General features: G+C 40.0%; 1 protein-coding gene across 4 annotated transcripts in view; it reads right to left on the reverse strand.

Annotated features, from left to right (window-relative positions):
• AGTPBP1 (ATP/GTP binding carboxypeptidase 1) overlaps nucleotides 1-9,747 on the reverse strand; it is a 165,562-nt gene extending 155,815 nt beyond the window's left edge. The window contains exon 1 of one of the 4 annotated variants that reach the window (XM_045469902.1): nucleotides 9,295-9,747. The gene's annotated coding sequence lies outside the window, so the exon portion shown is untranslated. The remainder of the gene's footprint in view (nucleotides 1-9,294) is intronic. The other 3 variants (XM_045469901.1, XM_045469904.1, XM_045469903.1) reach the window with 3 other exon arrangements.
• Between the last annotated feature and the right edge of the window lie 505 nt (nucleotides 9,748-10,252).

Raw genomic sequence — 10,252 nt, forward strand, 5'->3', positions numbered from 1 at the left:
CTGGTCAATTGACCAGAAGCCTTACCAATAATGTAAACAGCCAATTAACATATATTTTTCATGTGTATGTATATGTATTATACACCATATTCTTACAATAAAGTAAGCTAGAGGAAAAAAAATATTAATAAAATCATAAGGAAAAGAAAATACATTTACAGTACTGTATTTATAAAAAACAACATGCAGATAGGTGGACCCACACAGTTCAAACTCATGTTGTTTCAAAGGTCAACGGTAGTTTATGAATGTTGCAGCCCAATATGCAAACAGGCAAATTTTTTTTTTTACCTATATTATTGTCATTAATTTTACCAAAAAACTGTGGATAAGAGGAAACCTATAAAAGCTATACCTTTTACCTTTCTTCATCATGCATCCTCATTAAAAACCTAAGTTTGGATAGTTCACATGCTACTCCACAAAGATGTTCTAGCACTTACACAAGGTCTAATTTGTTTTGCTATATGATGTTTTAATTATACTACAAATAATGTGTTACCATTGGGAGAATTGCACCACACTTCAATCCAACTAAATAATTTATTTAATATTACTCTTCCCTCAACTCAGATTCCAACCATTTTTAGATTTAAACAAATGTCAAAATTCATAAACCTATATAGGTGATATTTGACATTAAAATTCTTACCTTGAAACACATATTGTCCTTGCCTCTAACCTATGACAAGCCCATGAAAATGGTTTCAGTTTTGTCTGTTTGTTGTTTAAGTAAAGTATCACTTTACTTGCCAAAGTCAGTCCCAATAAAAATCAAAATATACAGGATATAAGAGACTCAAAAAGCCATAAGGCATACAGAAATAAACAAGAAAAACTAAAATAAATAAAAAATTAAAAATTTAGGCAAACCAAAGATAGTCATAAAAACAAAACAAATAATAATAAATAATTTTTAAAAATATAAAAATGACAAAGTTCCTCCTTATCAGTAATTACTTTAAATCTAAATGGGTTAAAACCTCCAATCAAAAGGCAGAGATTGGCAGAATGGATTTAAAAAACATAATCCAACAATATACTATCTACAAGAAACTCATTTAGATATAAAGGCACAAATAGTTTGAAAATAAAAAGACAGAAAAATATTCCATGCAAATAGTGACCAAAAACAATGCAGGGTGGCTATACTAACATCAGAAAAAAAAGGGACTTTAAATCAAAAAAGATTACAAGAGACAAAGAAGGACACTATATATTAATAAAAGGTTTAAGACAGCAAGAAGATATAACAATTATAAACATTCATGTACCTAATAACAGAGCATCAAAACACACTAAGCAAAAATTGACAGAATTAAAGGGGAAAACAAACAGTTCTACAGTAATTGTTGGAGGCTTCAATATCCCATGGTCAGTCTTGGAAAGAACAACCAGACATAAGATAAATAAGAAAACAGAGGATTTGAATAACATTGTAAACCAACGAGAGATAACAAATATAAAACACTACCTAACAATAGAATATATATTCCTCTCAAGGGCACTTGGAGCATTCTCCAGGATAAACCACCTTTTAGGCCACAAATTGGGTCTCAATAGATTTTAAAAGACAGATATTATACAAAGTAACCTCTCCAAACACAACAGGATGAAGTTAGAAATAAATAAGGAAAATTGGAAAATGCACAAGTTTGTGGAAACAAAACAACATACTGTTTAACAACCAATGGGTCAAAGAAAAAAAATCATAAGGGAAATGAGATAAATGAAAATAAAACATACCAAAATTTATAGGATGCAGAGAAAGGAGGGCTAGGAGGGAAAGTTTACAGCTATAAACACTTACATTAAAAAAGAAAGATCTCAGGGGTGCCTGGGTGGCTCAATTGGTTAAGCATCTGACTTGGACTCAAGTCATGATCTCATTCATGGTTCATGGGTTCAAGCTCCACATCAGGCTCTATGCTGATAGATCAGAGCCTGGAGCCTGCTTCTGATTCTGTGTCTCCTTCTCTTTCTGCCCCTCCCCTGCTCATGTGCACACAGCACGCTCGCACTCTCTCTCTCAAAAATAAACATTTAAAAAAAAAAGAGAGAGAGAGAGAGAGGGAGAGAGAATGACCTCCTATCAACAACCTAACAAATTAAGGAAATAGAAAAAGGAGAACACAAAGCTAGCAGAAGGAAGGAAATACTAAGGATTAGAGCAGAGATAAAGAAAATAGAGAATAGAAAAATAGAGAAAATCAACAAATAAAAAAAAACTGGTTCTTTAAAAAGATTAACAAAATTGGCAAAGCTTTAGTAAGTTTACAAAAAAACAGAGAAGGCTCAAATTATTAAAAGCAGGAAAGCAAGTGGAGACACGACTACTGATTCTACAGAAATATGAAGGATTTTAAGTGAATACTATGAACTGTGCACCAACAAATTGGATAAACTAGATGAAATTGACAAATTTCCTGAAACACAAAACTTACTGAAATGAAATCACAAAGAAACAGAAAATCTGAATAAATCCATAACTATTAAGGAGACTGGATGAGTAATCAAAAATTTCCCAACAAAGAAAAGACCCAGATTTGATGGCTTCACTTGTGAATTGTACCATTTAAAGAATATCAATCCTTCTCAAATTCTTCCAAAAAACTGAAGAGAAGGGGACACTCCCTTTTTCTATGAGGCCAGCACTGCCCTGATACCAAAGCCAAACAAAGACATTACAAGAAAACCAGAGATCAATAACCTTTATGAACACTGTCATACAAATCCTCAACAAAATAGCAGCAAACCAAATTCAGCAGCATAAATGCAAATCTAAACCACAATTAGATAGGACCTCACACCCATTAGAATGACTCCAACGGCCAACCCCACCCCCAACAAGAGACCAATCAACCAGAAAACAAGTGTTGACAAGGATGTGGAGAAACTAGAATCCTTGTACACTGTTGGTATAGAAATAAAATGGTGCAGCTGTTACGGAAACAGTACAGTTGTTACTCAAAAATAGAATTACCATATGGCCCAGCAATTCCATTTCTAAATATGGACCCAAAAGAACTGAAAGCAGGGTCTCAAAGAAGTATTTCTACACCCATGTACACAGCAGCATTATTCACGATAGTCAAAAGGTAAAAGCAACCCAAAAGTCCACTGACAGATGAATAAACAAATATGGAATATACACACAATGGGAATATTATTCAGCCCTAAAAGAAGAAATCCTAATACATCCTAAACGGATGAATCCTGAAGACAATGCTAAATGAAATAGCCAGTCACAAAAGGGTAAATACTGCATGATTCTACTCATAAAAGGTACTCACACCAGTCAAATTCATAGAGAGAGAAAGTTGAATTTGTGGTTGCCAGTGATTACAGGAAGGAGGAAATGAGAATTTATTGTTCAATGGGTACAAACTTTCAGTTTTGCAAGACCAAAAAATATCTGAAGATGGATGGTGTGATGGCTGCACAATAACGTGAATGTACTTAATACCACTGTAAAATGATTAAAATGGCAATTTTTATATTTTATATGTACATATAAGTTTAAAATAATTTTTAAATCAAAATACGAACTAAAAATACAAATATAAGAATTGTGAAAAATAAGCTTCAAATGAAATCACAAATTCGAATTGATGAGATGGAGTTAAGAAATGACAAAGATGTTATCAATAGGCAAAGAAAATAAAAACAAAAAACCTAGAACTCTAGAGTTGTAAGAAACTTCAAAGATCACCTGGGAGTCAAATCCTCTTACTTTGCAATTAGGAGAGAAGCTCATCAAGGAGGTTTGCTGTCTTGCCTTATTCAACATCACTTCTACCTACATACAACTAGAAATTGTGCCTACAATAAGTTAAAAAGTCTGGAGAATTCCTGTCAAAAATAGTATTCTTTTTTTTATCTTTAATTAAAAAGAAAAAAAGTTTAACGTTTATTTTTGAGAAAGAGAGAGAGAGAGAGTGGGGGGGGGCGGGGAAGGGCAGAGAGAGAGGGAGACACAAAATCTGAAGCAGGCTCCAAGCTCCACATTGTCAACACAGAGCCGGATGCAGGGCTCAAACTCACTAACCACAAGATCATGACCTGAGCTGAAGTCAGATGCTTAACCGACTGAGCCACACAGGAACCCCAAAACAGTATTCTTTTCAATTCATTCAACATTTATTATATGTAGACAGTGTTTACATTTTTATTACCGTTATTCTATCACAGATCTTTCATAAGCCTTACTATTACTTTTATTCCCCATGTTACCTATATACCCTTATAACCTTCATAATCTTAAGTCATTTTCCTAGTAAGGTATGACGTGAAGCAAAGAGAGCAAATGCTGGGTACCTCTGCTTAGGGATGGTTGACCCTCAGCACGAATTAAGTGAGAAATGAACTTAAGAGATTAAGAAGGGAAGCTAAGATGTTTATTTTAGCTTAAGAGCTTGATATCAGTTGAGCTTTTCACATCTTGTGCCTTCACTATTTATCTAATATTTAAACCCCCCAAATTAGATTTGTTGAACATTTATGTGGAAATATACTCCCCAATCTTTTTGCTTTTAGATAGCATAATTTCAAATTACTAATACTATAGCTCCCCCATATCAGCATCTGACTAAAACCCCTAAGAGCCTCAACTTTCTAGAAGTGAACTGCCTTTACTGCGCTTTAAAAAAAAAAAAAAAAATCCTTTTAAAGGCGGCCTTCACTGGGCCCTAAAGACTGAAGCAAAAACAGACTAGTAATAGTCACTGCCACTTCCCCTCCTAATCAAAGTTTGGTAGGAACTGCTGATGTGTACCAGAAGTCCTCAAAATGTGGTCCATAGACACCTGGGATCCTGACACCTTTTTAAGGGGTCCACAAGGTCAAAACTATCTTCATAATAACATAAAGTATTATTAGCCTTTTTAACCGTATTAACATTTATACTATGGTACAAAAGCAATGATGTATAACATTTCTAGCATCTTGGAACAACTTCTGGTACTGGCACCAAACTGCACTATTGGTCATTATATTTTTCACCATCAAGTACCAGTAGCTATTTAAAAAAAAAAAAAAAAAAAAAAAAAAAAAGTCTTCTTCGCTTAAGAATGTCCTTCAGGGGAGCCTGAGTGGCTGACTTCCACTCAGGTCATGATCTCATGGTTCATGAGATTGAGCCCCATGTCGGGCTTTGTGCTGACAATGCAGAGTCTGCTTGAAATTCTCTCTCTCTCTCTCTCTCTCTCTCTCTCTCCACCCCCCCCCCCGCCAGCTTACTTACACAAGCTCGCTCTCTCTCAAAATAAATAAACTTTAAAAAAAAACACTCTAAAAAAAAGTCCTTCAAATAGTAAAAATTAATTTTATTAAATCTCAGCCCTTCAGTACAGATCTTTTTAATATTCTGTGTGACAAAATGGTTAAGTATGCACAAAGCATTTCTGACCACATACTGAATTGCAATAGTTGATGGGTGTCTCAAGGTAAAGTACTTGTGTGACTGAACTGAGAGCTTTCACTAGCCTCTTTTTTTTTTTTTTTTTTTTTTTTGTGAAACACCATTTTTACTTGAAAGAATGACCATGGTTATTCAGACTTGGGTATTCTGGCAGAAGTTCTCTCACAGATGAACAAAATCTGCCTGTCACTTCTAGGAAACAACTGGCAGTCATAATTCTTGCCAACGATAAAATTTGAGCCTTCAAGCAAAAATCAGATTTCTGGAAAACTCACATCCACCATAATGTCATGACCTGGATAGCTTCCCAATAATCTGTTTCTGATGGGATGAATGGTGATATTAACAAATGTGATTTTCTAATAATATATAATGAAATGTGCCAACATTTTGGAGATCTGCATAACTGACTGAACCAATACTTAGAAACAACCATGGCATGATGTTATAAATTCAGGCATAATTATGTAAGATCCATCCAAAGTTTAGACCAGTGGATTTTAATATAACATTATAAAAAGTCCATTGATATGATTTCAGATTCCATAATACAAGTAACTAGAAAACCAACACATGTTGAGTTCTGATGTAGCACCAAGCAAGAAAATCCATTATTATCTGAAAAGGCTATTAAAATACCCCTCCCTTTTCCAGCCATTAACTATGTAAGGCTGGGTTTCTCTTTCTATATACTTCAAACCAAAAAACATATTGCAACAGACTGAATGCAGAAGGAGGTGAGAACCCAGCTATTTCTATTAAACCAGACATTAGAGATTTACAAAAATGTAAAACAAGGGGCACCTGGATGGCTCACTTGGTTAGGTGTCTGACTGTTGATTTTGGCTCAGGTCATGATCTCAAGATTGTGAGACTGAGCCCCATGTCAGGCTCTGTGCTGAGTGTGGAGCCTGCTTGGGATTCCGTCTCCCTCCCTCTCTGCCCCTCCCCTTGCCTCAAAATAAATAAACATTTTTTTTTTATGTAAAACAATACCACTCTTCTTATTGCCTTGTTTTGAAAAATAGTCATTTTTCATTAAAAATATGCTTATATTAAGATATTATATTTAAGTGAGTTAATAAAAGTTGTACATTTCTCTTTAATTTACAATATAATAAGTACAGACATAATCCACAAAAGCTCTTTGGGGTGTGCAATAATTTTTAAGAATGTAAAAGGGTACTAAAATCAAAAGTTTGAAAACTGATTTAAACAACTGAGTATTAACATCAGATCCCTGCAAACCAAGAAAAACAAGAAGTACATAAAGTCATTAATTAGAAAAAACTTTCCTAGCAAAATTACATGAAAGCTGAAAAGGTACAATGTCCAATCATAACTAACCTCACTCTGTAACACCGATGAAGAAAAAAACAACAGAATGTGCAATATCTTGATCAGATCAACTCCTGTACACCCAGTAACAATTTGATACATAGTATTTTTGATAGAAGCACATGACAGTCAAAGAAACACAAGTCAAAAACAGGTGATTAAAATAGCAGTCACCACCACCATAAGGGAGACAATCCAAGGTTCTGTCAGAAGGGACAAACATGGATACTTCAGCACCTCTCCAGCAGCATCTCAGCACACCCAGCTTTCAGGGTCTAGCTGTTCTATTTAAAACTAAATTACATGCTTCCAAGGCAGGACAGTGAGACTAAGCTGTCATTTAGCCCCAAAGGAGTCAATGGGTCACAGTGGAATGATTCTACAGTAATCATGCTCCATCAGCCTAAAGTCCTTCTTGAGCTTACTAAACCCCTTGGAAGAGTGAGAAAAAGCAGTAGCAGTAATATTTACTGAGCAATTACTATGTGCCAGGCACTGTGGGTTAAGCACTCTATGTGTATTAACTCATTTAATATTCAAGATCTTAAGGATATAACCATTATTAACCCATTTTTGGAACAGAGAAAACTGAAGCACAAGGAGGATAAATAACTTGCCTCAGGCAAAGCCAGGATTCAAAGCCAGCCCTGAAGCCCAACTCCTCAGCCACTGCATTACAGTACACAGACCCTATAACCTACAGTAATATATAAAATTTAAAATTCGGTGCCCACTCTAAACTTCTGTTGTTGTCACCAAGAGCAACTGCCTAAGGGAGGCTCCCAATTTGAAGAGCCCTCTGACAATTTCATCCATTACTACTGATACACTGTTCAACTTCAGGTACTGGGGGACTTTAAGCAAGAATACATTCTGAAAGGTGAATACTGTGGAGATTTACTAAAAATTCCAAAATGTAGAATCTATTACAAATTGGGTAATTTCACATTTGGGTCTCTTTTCCCTCTGTCAGAGATAACCATTATTATAAAAGGAGTCTTGCTAGACTGCTCCAAAAAGTAATAATGCCTCAATTCAAGTCAACGGGAAAAGATTTATAAAAATTGCTTCTACGAAAGCTTAGGTTACATTAAAACACTTAAATGTTTTTGCAGTGTTGGCTAGTAACAAGAGGAACTCTAAGTCTACCCCCTTCATTACAAAGTTCAGAATGAGACTGCAGTTCTCAGTAAGTGTGGAAGCAATTAATTCAAGGCAGATTTTTGAGGTCATTAAAAATGAACCTGTAACTTCATTGCGGAATTTAACTCAAGCGAGGTGGAATGGGAATTAAACAAGTCATATTACAATAAGAAAATAAGGCGTAGATAAGACATCCCTATCTCACAGCAATTACAGGACTAATCACAGCCATTATAGGAAATGCTTACAGATCTTCCAGGGTTTTGTCTGGTTTTCATTAGTATTTTGGCACATGTTTTAAAATACTACCATTTAAAGTGCCTTAAATAAACTACTATTTTTTTAGCATACTGAACTGAAAACATTTCACTGTAAAATTACAAAAGTAACTTTCTAGTTTTCTCAGGAAAAAAGACAGTTTATAATAAGAGTTCAGGTTACTAGCTGGATTTACATAAAGATTACAACACAGCATCAAAGTAAGTGAAAATGAGTGATAAAGAAAGCTGTTCAGTCCTTTCTAACTACAAATTGCCATGCATTACAATTAAACACTGCTACAATTTTCAACACCTGAAGAAAAACAAAACACCTACAAGGAATTAATACTGCCAAAAAAAAAAAAAAAAAAAAAAACCCTCAGTGTTACAATGTATTAGGTCATCAGCAGTGCTGGACCTTTAAGCCCTTGATTGAGCAATCTGTATCAAAACAAGAAGTGGCCTTTAAATGATCAACATTCATATCGATTACGCTAAGATGTATAAAAACTCCATTCTATAACGGGTAAATGCCCAGGAAACCAGCCAATTCAAAATTGCACTGGTCCTAGTAAGAGGCTTAACCGGCACAAGGGGAAACCATGCAGACGGGGTTGCAGGAGTCCTCGAGTACTTGCAACGAAGAATCCGCAACTCACTCAGGAAGGCAGGCTGTAAGGAAACTCTGCACTGTCATCTAGAGCGATCTCATTCAGGCTCAAATCAAACCCAAAAGGCGACAAGTTGTAAACGGAGAACACACTTCAGGCCAACCACCCTGACACGAAGCAAACCTGGCCACCGCCAAAGCCACACCACACAACAAGCCCACCGCGAAGCAAGGTGTGTGCCGGGGTGGGTGGGGGAGGCGGGGCGCGTGCCCGTCCCCGGCCCGCCGCCCCTCAGCTCGGCTCCGCGCTGCACCCCGGCCCCAGAAAAAGGGCAGAGCACGGGGGCCGCCTGTGCCCGAAAACCGCGTCGGAGACCCTCCGCCGGAGATTGAGGCGGGGGTCACCGAGTGTCGCGGGTGGGGGCGGCGTGGGGCGCTTTCCAGAAGCCAGCCAAAGCCCCAAACCATCAAGGGTTTTCCTCCAGCTCCGGTCCACTCGCCCCGAAAGACACACGTTACACAACCTGTCAGGTGAGGGGCGGAGGGATCCCAGGACGCAGACCGCGGCGGGCGCGGGGTCGCTCCTCCCGGCTTCTCCCGCCCCCGGGACTCGGTGGCCGGGGGACTGCGGAGGGAAGGCGGACGGGCGGGCAAGCAGCGGCCGAGGGGCGGCCGGCCCGGACGTGCGGACGGCGGCGGGGCGCTCACCGGCTCAGGATGGGGCGCTGGCGGGACTGGGCAGAGCCGCGGCACCAGCTCGGCATCCGCAGCGCCGGCGGCTGCTCTATGGGAGCACCGCGGAATTCTCGCCGCCCGCCGCCCGGTGTTTTCATACAAACCCCGGTGGCAGGCGAGGCGGAGGCGGCGGTGGCGGCGGCGGTGGCGGCGGCGGAACCTGCCCGCATCCCGGGCAACGTCAGCGCGGCGCCCCGCCCACCGCACGCCCTGGGCCCGAAGGCTCGCGCGCGCCGGGCGGTGGGGAGGACGGAATGCGCGTGCGCGCGGGCCGCGTGGGGCACGCGCTAGAGAGGAGGGTGGGGCACGCGCTAGGGAGGAGGGTGGGGCACGCGCTAGGGAGGAGGGTGGGGCACGCGCGGGCCGGAACGGGGCTGGGACTCAGGGAGCGCGCGTGGGTAAGGAGCGAGCGTGCGCAGGAGGGAGGGCGGGGCGCGCGTGCCGGCGTTAGGTGCTGTGCTGCGGGGTTGGCGCGGCAGGGGTTTGGGGAGGAGGGTTGCACGCGCGCTGCAGGCCCAGACCTTGCAGCGAGAGTCCAACCCAACCGAACCGAACCGGTAGGCGGGCGGCTCCTCACTCTCTGCAATTCACCTTCCTGTACGCTCCCAATTAGAGCGGCCCGCCTTTCTCCGGAGCTAAGCCGGCGCCCACCCCACTACCATCAATCACTCTGCTCTTAGAAGGCTGTTAGCTGCTGTGGACGAGCGGTTAACTCCCCAGTGTGGCGCGGGGGGGAGGGGGGGGTCG

This window comes from Leopardus geoffroyi, chromosome D4 (assembly GCF_018350155.1).
Source record: "Leopardus geoffroyi isolate Oge1 chromosome D4, O.geoffroyi_Oge1_pat1.0, whole genome shotgun sequence".
Lineage (NCBI taxonomy): Eukaryota > Metazoa > Chordata > Mammalia > Carnivora > Felidae > Leopardus > Leopardus geoffroyi.